General features: G+C 41.5%; 1 pseudogene; it reads left to right on the forward strand.

Moving 5' to 3' along the window:
* The first annotated feature begins 10,125 nt into the window (after positions 1-10,125).
* LOC124608127 lies at positions 10,126-10,244 on the forward strand (annotated as a pseudogene).
* Positions 10,245-10,670: the final 426 nt, after the last annotated feature.

The following is a 10,670-nucleotide window of genomic DNA, read 5'->3' on the forward strand; positions in this document are numbered from 1 at the left end:
TTCGCGTAAGACGAAGTTTGCAGTAGTGAAAATGTCTGAGTGGTACGTCATCAGGGTTCTCCAATATGACCGAGTACGAACAACTTGGGTTGAAGACAAAATGTTTTCTGATACTTCTGTGTGACATTAAGCGTCTTTGATCATCGGCTAGGCCCCCGAGATGCGGTGGGATGTAGATATTCTCCGAATTTTGTACGGTATGGGATTTTCCTATAGTCCAGACATCTGCTCTGCGTGTAAGGACATAGACCGAGCAAAATTAAAATTACTAAATAGTTTTTGATGTTGCTGAGCAAAGTCATACGGTAATTTTTAAATAAACACACCGCCATTAGACTGTATTTTTGCTTATTTAATTACGACCCAGGTTTCGGCCTTTTATGCCATTTTCAAGTGATTGAGTTTGTCATGCAATATATGTTAATGACATAACTCAATCACTCACACTCAGTGATTGAGTTTATGTCATGCAATATATGTTAATGACGTAAGCTCAATCACATGAAAATGGCATAAAAGGCCGAACCAATGTCGTAATTAAATGAACAACAATATTGTCAAATGGTAATGTGTTCATTTAAAAATTATAATTATTGTTTCGCTTCTAAAACATCTTTCCCATCCTTAAGGTTTCGTTGCTGAAAATAACCTATGAATTTAATGCGGTAGGTAGTATGCAGCACAGCTGCGTAGTATACCCAGCAAGTTCGGCGAAATCTCGCTGTCCCAAAAGTGGCAAATAGTGAAGGGTGCCGAGAAGCGTCAGCGTATGTCTCTAACAGAAGTTGTTCCATATGAAGTGGTCCGTCACCCTAAGGCATTTGATGCAAACTATTTGTAACAGTGAGTGCTTGTCACAGATGCATCTACATATGATTTCAGAGATAACAAAGGACCTGTAACATAAGACTCATTGCCCTGACCACCAGTTTCATGTTTTCATCCTGTGACAGTAGTATCCAACACGATCAAGAAGTTTCGCCTTTTCGCGTTTGACAGCTACGATGTACACACGACAGACATTGTTCTACAGAGTAAGACAGACAGAGGACGCTATCGTTGGTACACAGACATGGTTGTAATTAGATTTTAAATACCCACGGCGTTCTATGTTTCCTAGATCCAAATCAATTTTAACATCATAAAGATTTCATACATGACAAACTCGTCATTTCATATAGACATAGACAATATGTAAGTAGTCTTCTATTTCTGCTCTAATGTGAACAAAATGTTCTTATGTTACAGACATCAGTATGTATAAATTTATTTGTTTGCCCTCTGTACCAGGTGCCACTGGTGATGGATTATAAGCCCGAATACCGGTCTGGCAATTAAACATTTTTACATGCAGTTCATAACGTACAGCAAAATGTCTTTTAACGGGTGTTGTCAGAGTCTGTGTGAATTTGTTGTAAGCAATACGAAAAAGAATTGTTGGGAAGATCATTATTCGTGACTTTTTTTTTACTTCCACGTTCAAGTTCGAATAAGTGTGCCACCAACATGTGCAAGAGTCATACATGTACCCTCGCACTTATGAATTTATCTTATGCGCAGTCGTAGTGAGACTCCGTTTGCAAGCGCTGTCTTCCGCGTGGCTCACGAAGAACAGAGATGCCGTTACTTCCGTCAAATAAGTCGCATTGTGCACAGTCGGCTGGCTGTTCCATCCTAGTTCGATATCTCGTACCATTACTTCCACTAAGTAATTTTGAAGCTGCATTGTCTAGCCCACTGGGTCTAGTATCTTAAACATACTGGGAATGTACCATCACCGAATTCCCTACAGAATCCTTCTCCTTTAAATATTGACGTAGTTAAAGCAATCTTATTTACGAATTACAAAGGGCTAAACACTTCTGATTTAGGGAAATGGAACAAAGCGGGGAAGGTACCGTAGCATTGGGTAGCATTTTAAAGAGAGACACAAATTTGGCTTTTACTGAACTACTTCTTGGTAGTAGATTGGAAAGTACTCTTCCTTGAAACAATCAGAATATTAATGAAATTCAGAGACAACACGAGGCGAGAAGTGTTGCTGGACAAAGTCATTCACTATCTGTAGTACAGCTTGTAGAAAATCTAGCAGCATCTAATGGGTAATATCAATGAGAAAAATGTACTGCGAACTACGATATCCGAACTAAAACCTAATTTCATAAGAAATGTCCGCCTATGAACAATTACTGGGTATCTTTACAAATGTTTCGTAATATTTAGCAGAAGTACGAACGAGTCACAAAACGATTCAGAATGATATTGAAACTTATTACCTGATTAATTACGTCGTTTAAGACATTCACACGCCTCTCAGAACATGTACTTTGTGTAAATTAGAGAGTAGAAGTGAGTATAAATATGCTATAACGAAATATCCCATTTTGTTTTGCAACGATTACTGCAAGGATTTGTATAACTTTTTTCGTTTACTCATAAAAACGCTAAAAAGCGCACTCAAACTGATGCAATATTCCTTAAATTCGATTTGTGCAAAATACAAACAAAAATTTTGAATCAGCAATGTCATTTATGCAACCTACATACATTTCATGATTTCACTACTACGTTAATTGACAACAATATCTTTGATTTAAAATGTAATAACACAGAGAAAGGCCGGAACTGTAATTTTAATTATTTGACGCCCCCATAATGTTTATTTTAGAATCTCTGGAAAGTTTATAAACAGCAGTACCAACAGTTGTCGAGAGACCAGTTACATTCAGTTCAGTACTGTTTACACATTGCCACAGCTGATATACACTAATTACGTGGTGCACATTTGTCAAGAAGTAGAGTGTTTGTAAAAATGACATTTGGTGCACGTGAAAAAAGACAAAGACAAGATGGCGGAATGGTGTTTGATACGTTCGACTTGACTGAACTAGAGCAGATAGTTCGCATTCTGAAATTAGGGTTTAGATTATTTTATGCTTTATAAAAAACCTGTGGACCTCAGATCAGCCATGGGACAACGAGAAGCCGATTACAGCTTGCAGAAAAAGCTAAGTGAAATATTATTTAATACTTAAAAAAAAATGGTTCAAATGGCTATGAGCACTATGGAACTTAACATCTATGGTCATCAGTCCCCTAGAACTTAGAACTACTTAAACCTAACTAACCTAAGGACATCACACACATCCATGCCCGAGGCAGGATTCGAAAATGCGACCGTAGCGGTCGCGCTGTTCCAGGCTGAAGCGCCTAGAACCGCTCGGCCACACCGGCCAGCTATTTAATACCGAAATCGGGGTAGTTGCACTTATTACTGACATGTACTACATACGATTATATGCTCATGACATAAGGAGAGTGCATAAAACAAGGTTTTAATAAAGATTCACCAAATACACAGAGGAGGAGATCTGCCTGAAACAACAGCGGCGAATAGCATACTTCCTACAAACGTAACTACAGATAAGCACAGGGCACGGGATATTTTCAAACAATTATTTTTCTGGTATAGTTTTAGATAAAAAATGAACACCATATTAAAGTGCAAGTTACAGCTGAAGTTAAAGAGAATTAAGACCGCCGAGCGAGCAGTGGCAGAGAATAAAGCGCTAGGCACTTAGTGGAGATGCTCGGTGTTAAAATCCCTGTTGGACTGGCGTGATTTAGGTTTCGTGCGATTTCCCATAATACATATAAGCGAATGCTAAAGGTTTTCTTCAGTAGCGTTGTACACTCTGCCTGATTTGAGTCAAATTGAGATTGTGCTCTGTCTCTAATGATCGCAACGTCGTCTGAAGGATTATTATTATTATTATTGATGTAGTACGGGAGGCGTTCAGTAAGTAATGCAACACATTTTTGTCGGCCAGTTTCGGTTGAAAAAAGTGGGAATTTGTTGTGCGACATCGTGAAATATATCTGCTTCAGCCCCTGCAGTTTCGTGAAGTTCTGATTGGTGGCGACGCTATACGGGACCTTCAAAATGGCGACTATAACCGAGGGGTGTTCCAAGCAGAGAGCTGTCACTGAGTTTCTTATGGCGGAAAATCAGAGCATCGCAGATATCCACGGGCGCTTGCAGAATGTCTACGGGGACCTTTCAGTTAACAAAAGCACGATGAGCCGTTGGGCCAGGAGTGTGTCATCATCGCAACGAGATCGCGCAAACCTGCGCGAACATCCGCGTGCTGGCCGGTCGCACACAGCTGTGACTCCAGTCGGGCTGAACTGGATTTCTCTGTTGGGAGTGCTGATACACTCGTCTACCAGTTGTGGTACTCGAACGTGCGTGCCTACTAGATTATTCGCCGCCTAACAGTAGACCATAAAGTGCAACGAAGGGCTATCTGTGCGGAATTGCTTGCGCGTTACGAGGCTGATCGCGACAATTTTTTGTCGAACATTGTCATTGGCAAATAAACATGGGGTCATCACTTCGAACTGGAATCAAATCGCCAATTCACAGAATGGCGCCACACCACCTCTCCTCAAAACCCGAAAAATTAAAGTCTCACCCGCAGTCGGTAAAGTCATGGCGACGGTCTTCTAAGGACTGTGAAAGTGTCAGTTATTCTGTCTGATGTCCTCCCCCATGCTGCAACGATCAACTCGGAGGTGTACTATGCTAGCCACAGAAAATTGAAGAAAGGATTTCAGCATGTTTGTCGCGACAAAAATGCAAACGAACTTCTGCTTCTTCATGACAACGCAAGGCTGCAAACAAGTGTGCGCAGCCGAGAGGAACTGACAAAACCTCATTGGACTGGTCTTAGTCAACCACCCTGCAGCCGGGATCTCACAGCTTCCGACTTCCATCTGTGTGGCCCAATGAAGGCTGCATTCCAAGGGCTGAACTACGTGGATGGTGGGGAGGTACTGATGCAGCACCACGTTGACACTGATGTCGACCAGTAGAGTGGTACCATGAAGGCATACAGGCCCTCGCACTAAGGTGGCGTAAAGCCGTCGCATTGAACGGAGATAATGTTGAAAAATAGGATTTTGTAGCCAAAAGAGTGAAGAATAATATGGTATGTTGGAGTCCTGAATAAAACCAACTTGTTTCAGAACAAAATATGTTGCAGTCGTACTGTAAGTAATGAACACGGCGGGTTAAACATCTCAGTTGTCCGTCGCTGCACTCGAAGCGTTGTATCATTTGGAAAAAGAGACAAAATTTCGACCAGTCGGACCACACTAGACGCCTGCAGTCAGCTACTGTCCAGTTCCTGTGTTGGTTGGCACTGAAGTCATACAGCTGTATGTGCCGCTCAGAGAAATGACCTTCTGGGAGGTACCCGGCTCCAAATGTCCATTACATACAGTCCCCCTCGCAATATTCACTATGAAATTGGCTGAAATGGGTCTCCATTCAGAGAAAGAAGACGTTGCTTTCTGGTTTGAAACCGATCACCGTTGACAAGGCGTGACACTCATCTCTGGTCGCTGTCCGCTAGATCTTTCTGCGAACACTGTTCTTACGTCGTGCGACATGGTTGCGAGTGGCACGCCACTTCATGTGATCAAAAGTGCCCTGACACTATTAGTGAACATTAATACGGGAAGCGTCCACCCTTCGCCTTCACGATGGCTTGAACTCTGCTGGAACACTTCCAATGAAGTGCCTGAATGGCTGCAGAGGAATGGCAGCCTATTGTTTCTCAAGAGGCGAAACCAGAGGAGGTAGTGAAGTTGAGTGCTGGGGTCTGCAACGAAGTCGACGTCCTAACGCATCCCAAAGATGTTCCATGACATCCAGTTCAGGACTCTTAGCAAGCCAGTCTATTTCAAAAATGTTATTGTCCACAAACCATTGCCTGACAGATGCCTCTTTATGACTGGTAACATTCTGCAGGCAGTCGCCGTCGTCAAACCCAACGCTCTTCGCCCGGTCATCGGATTGCCACAGGGTACAGCGTGATTCATCACTCCAAACTTCTACGGTCATCCACTCTCCAGAGGTGTCGCTCTTTACACTAGCTCAAGCGTCGCTTAGCATTCAATACAGAAGTATATGCCTTATGAGGAGCTGTCTGAACGTTGTCCTCCATTATTTTTAACTCCCTCCGTACAGCCATTTTGCTATCTGGACTGCTGGGAGCACTTTCGAGTTCACAAGTGATTCCTTCCCCCTATTTCACCAATCTCCGGAAAGCTTGAGGTCTGTCTGGTCTTGGTTCAGCTTTGGTTGTTCCTTCACGTTTATACTTCAAATTCACATCATCAACAGTCGATTTGGGCAGCTTTAGAATGGGTAAGATGACTATGTTGGATTTGTTACTTAGAGGACATCCAATGACTAGTCCAGGTTGGAAGTCACAGCTCTTCTGACAATCCCATCTTGCTGTTACTGCTTTTCTCCGCGTCATCTTCTACTGGTGGATCAGCCTCTCGTGACATCTAGTGGTCTACTAGATAGGGATCTCCTGATACTTTTGATCAGATAGTGTGCCTACTATTGTTATCGTTTCACGTTCTGTTCGTCCCTCTGCACACTATATTCTCATTTGGAGTTTTTCTTAAGTTGTTTGTGGTTTATTATATCGCAATAAAACATCGTATTTCGTCACTCATTTCTGTGGTTTTGTTATTTAGTGACTGAGTAAATAAACAAGCATCGCCAATGTCAGTTAACAAACTGCTCTTTGAGGCGTTAGACCTGAAGATTATCTGCACCGCAGATTGAAAACAATAGTCGGCAATACAAGGTGTAATCCAGACATTGATTGTTTATTTACCATAATAAAATTTACCATAATAAAATAAAATTCTGTGACATGGCGTCAATTGCGATTATTAATATATTTATCCTGGCAAGATTAATTCTGTCAGGCTTTCTCTTGTACAAAACCAAACCTTTCAAATATTTTATATTATTTTCATGACGACACTTGCATGAGAAAAGGTTTTACGTTAAATATAGCTACAACACAGAAATAACTACTCATAAACAATGGGAAACAGTGTAAACTGAGGGTGGGGGCAGTAGTTGACGGAAGAGAAGAGAGAGAAAGAGGAACGCGATTAAAAAAAAGAAACAAGTAATGAAGTTCTGCGAAAAGGAAGTGACATAATTATCTGGAACTCAAAGAGAAAAAACTGCAACTTGGAGAAGATGGAGGCACTTTATTTACTTCCAGAATGAGTTTTCGCTCCCCAGTGCATAGTGCGCTCATCTGAAATTTCTTGGTAGATTAAAACTGTGCGGTGGACCGGGATTCGAACCTGGGAGAGATGTCTTTTGGCGACAAGTGTTCTACCGACTGAGCTGGCCAAGCACAACTCAGGACCCGCCCTCGCAGCTTCAAATCGGCCGGTACCTCTTGTCCTACATTATAAACGCTGTAGCGTCACGAAATTGTCGGTGAGTCTCGCTACCTGTGATCGCCCACTCAATGCCTGTACAAGCCGTTTTACAAGCTGTTTTCCATGTTAAAATAAGTGTTTGTTATGAGACTGCGGAAATGGTGTATTTGTCTTTTCGTGTAATTGTTGTTCACGGGAAGAATGTGTGACGCCTTTAAAGATAGACCGCGCTGTCGAATATTTGGTCACAAAACTTAACGCGCCGAGGGTCATAGTCTCTCAGAGCAACCGGTCACGTATTATCCCTGCTTTCACCATGACATCTTGTATCGTTCATTTTTAAACGTAACATATGGTTTTGAGCTGACTGCAGTTTTTATCAGATGGGCTTGCTCATTCAGATGTGCAAAGCTTACAACACAAAATAAATTATTTGAAGCTTGAAAGTTAATGCTAGATTTGCGTACAGACTGATATTAACTTTATCTGAAAAATATGTTACAAATTTTTACTATACGCGTGAGCCTAAAGAGGTGTTTTTAGGTCGTACGACAGAATATAAGTGAATTACTTAGACGTTTGAAGACAACTTTAAGAGAGAAGAGTTTAATTTATTATTTTAACGATGCGTAGAAGTTCTGCGCCGCACTGGAGCTATTTAGAGAAAGCATCTGACGACTGATTCTGATTTGATTCTAATGTTATGACAGTCGTCCTCCCTGCTCTACGGATGCTGTTATCCTTTCCTTATCACGCTGTAGAAAGCCGAACCTCAAACATAAAAACTGAAATTGATTATCAGACACAGAAGAATTTTCACACACAGCAGTCAGCATAGAACTTGGGTAGAGATATTTTGTTAATTTTTGATAACATGTCTCTCTGGAGTACAGCGGTTTATTTCTTACTTAGAAATGAATATGATCTGTCACAACCGCGATAAACTTTTTTTAATGTAAAGTTACCGGTTTCGGTCGGCTTTAGACCATATTCAGACCATCAGCTAACTGCTGTTAGCGTTCGTGGAGGTATAGCGCCTGCTCCATTCACAGGCACCACCTACCCATGACCACCCCGTTCAAGTCGCACTTGCGTGTTGGACCACCTCGCAGTAGTGTAGGTTCGGCGGAACGAGTGAACGCACAAGTGTGCATTTTACATCCTGTCGAAAAATATTTAGCAATCTCTGAAAGGCACATTGGCAAGATGACATTTAGCTGCACGTGACAACAATATTTTCTGCACATTTGACATGGCCATCCAAAAATACAACCAAATTCTTCACCGTTTTCTCTATGGTATTGAGATGCCGCCGAAAAGAAGTTGTTGATTGTTTATTTCTTCATTCTTCCGTATTCTTGTTCGTCCACGTTTCGACTGTTTTCGTAGGATTCTTTTCTTCTGTACTGCTGCCACCTTTTCAACCCGTCGCGTCGTCGGACTACTTAGGACGGGTCGCGCTGGCGTCTCAGCTGCTTAGCAGCTGCAGTCGGCGAGAGCGCTATGGAGCCGGTCCTAATTCCAAGAGGCCTAAGCGCCGTTTCTCGTGTTCCGTTTGTTGTGCGCTGCCAGTTTATCCTCTTTTACAACTGTATTTGTTGTGGGCTCACAGTCACGTAGAACTTTTTAAAAGACTTCATATTCGCCATTGACTATGCATATCTTACAATATCCACTACTACTGTAATATCTCTTTATATTCTACTACTTATCCCTGCACAATTCTATGAGTGAATTACGTTTCCTACTTGACCATCTATATACTCGCAGAATCGATGTGCAAAGTAGTACAGTACTATTACTATTCCATGAGCGCATAATTACTCTTTGTAATATTCTCTCTGGTGTGTTGAGAGGACTTCTAGGATCTTCTCCGTGCCGAATAGCCCATTGAATAAGTGTAATTTTGCTATCGAGATTACTGGAAGAAAGAGATTCAAAATATATTGTATGCTCCTCAAGAAAATATATACTGAGCATTTACATAAAAGACGTGTAAGGAATTTCATTATACATGTATTCTCTAATTGGAAATTTGCATGGAGGTGTCGTTTCGTTGGTAATCAGAAGGGAACTTCCGATGAATTTGAAACGAACCTGCAATTATTAGATCCAAGAGCTCCATTATTTCATCGGATAATTAAACTCTACCAAAGCAAACTTTCCGCTTGATCCGAGGTTTCCCGACTGACTACGCAACGCAAGAAAACCAAGACATTTTATTTACACAGGATTGCAGATCGCTTCGAATCATCGAGACTGCGGACAAGGAGAGTCATCGTCCGATTCTGATTAAACAAGTAAAGCTTAATTACAACTTTCTACAGCGACTGTGATGAGTGTTATATGGGTGCTTATGAATGAGATCATTAATAAAATACTAATAACTAACTTTCCTCCTCACCAGCAACCAGTATAAACACAATATTAATTAACATTAAACTACAATGTTTGCGTCGTCTTGATAATTTCCAGTTCGTTAGAGCTGCAATTAATATATACATTGAACTCTGGCATACCACTGAAGAAATACACACACACATTTCACAGTAAGACGATGAAATATACGACTTAAAAAAAACCGAAAATTACTCACGTGCTGAAAACATAGTAGTCATTAACATTAATAAAAAAAACATACACCATCTATATATAGTATCATCATGATGTTATGACAACATATCATTAAACGCACAGATAAATGCAACACTCTTAACTAATTTTATCATTATGTGACAGAACAAAAACACATGAAACTGAATTCGGGCTTACAGCACATGTCAGTAACGAAAACTTAATTGTTCAAAAAAGGTGGGAAGCAGCTCTAAGTCATTTATTCGTTAGCCAAAGACTATATTTGCCAACGGCCTTGCCGCAGTGGTAACACTGGTTCCCGTCAGATCACCGAAGTTAGGCGGTGTCGGGCAGGGCTAGCACTTGGATGGGTGACCGTCCGGGTCTTCCGTGCGCTGTTGACAAGCGGGGTGCAGTCAGCCCTTGTGAGGTCGAATGAGAAGCTACTTGACTGAGAAGTAGCGGCTCCGGTCACGAAAACTGACAATGGCCGGGAAAGTGATGCGCTGACCACATGCCTCTCATATCCGCACCCAGTGACGCCTATCGGCTGAGGATGACACGGCGGTCGGTCGGTTCCATTGAACCTTCCGAGGCCTGTTCTGACGGAGTTTGTAGGTCTAGATTCAAGACGCAAGCAGGCGTCCTGATACAAAACCATTGCCAATATAGACCAGTATACTCTTGGGTGCTAATCTTAAAGTAAGAGTAGAGAAATTGACGTTTATTTTAGCTTATATTTTTCGTGGTTGTACTGCGAAAAGTTTTTGTATTTCTGTAAGTGGTATGTCTAACTTCGTTGTGTTATTGATAGCAGCTCTAGCCGCTTG

The sequence above is a fragment of the Schistocerca americana genome, chromosome 3 (assembly GCF_021461395.2).
Source record: "Schistocerca americana isolate TAMUIC-IGC-003095 chromosome 3, iqSchAmer2.1, whole genome shotgun sequence".
Taxonomy (NCBI): Eukaryota; Metazoa; Arthropoda; class Insecta; order Orthoptera; family Acrididae; genus Schistocerca; species Schistocerca americana.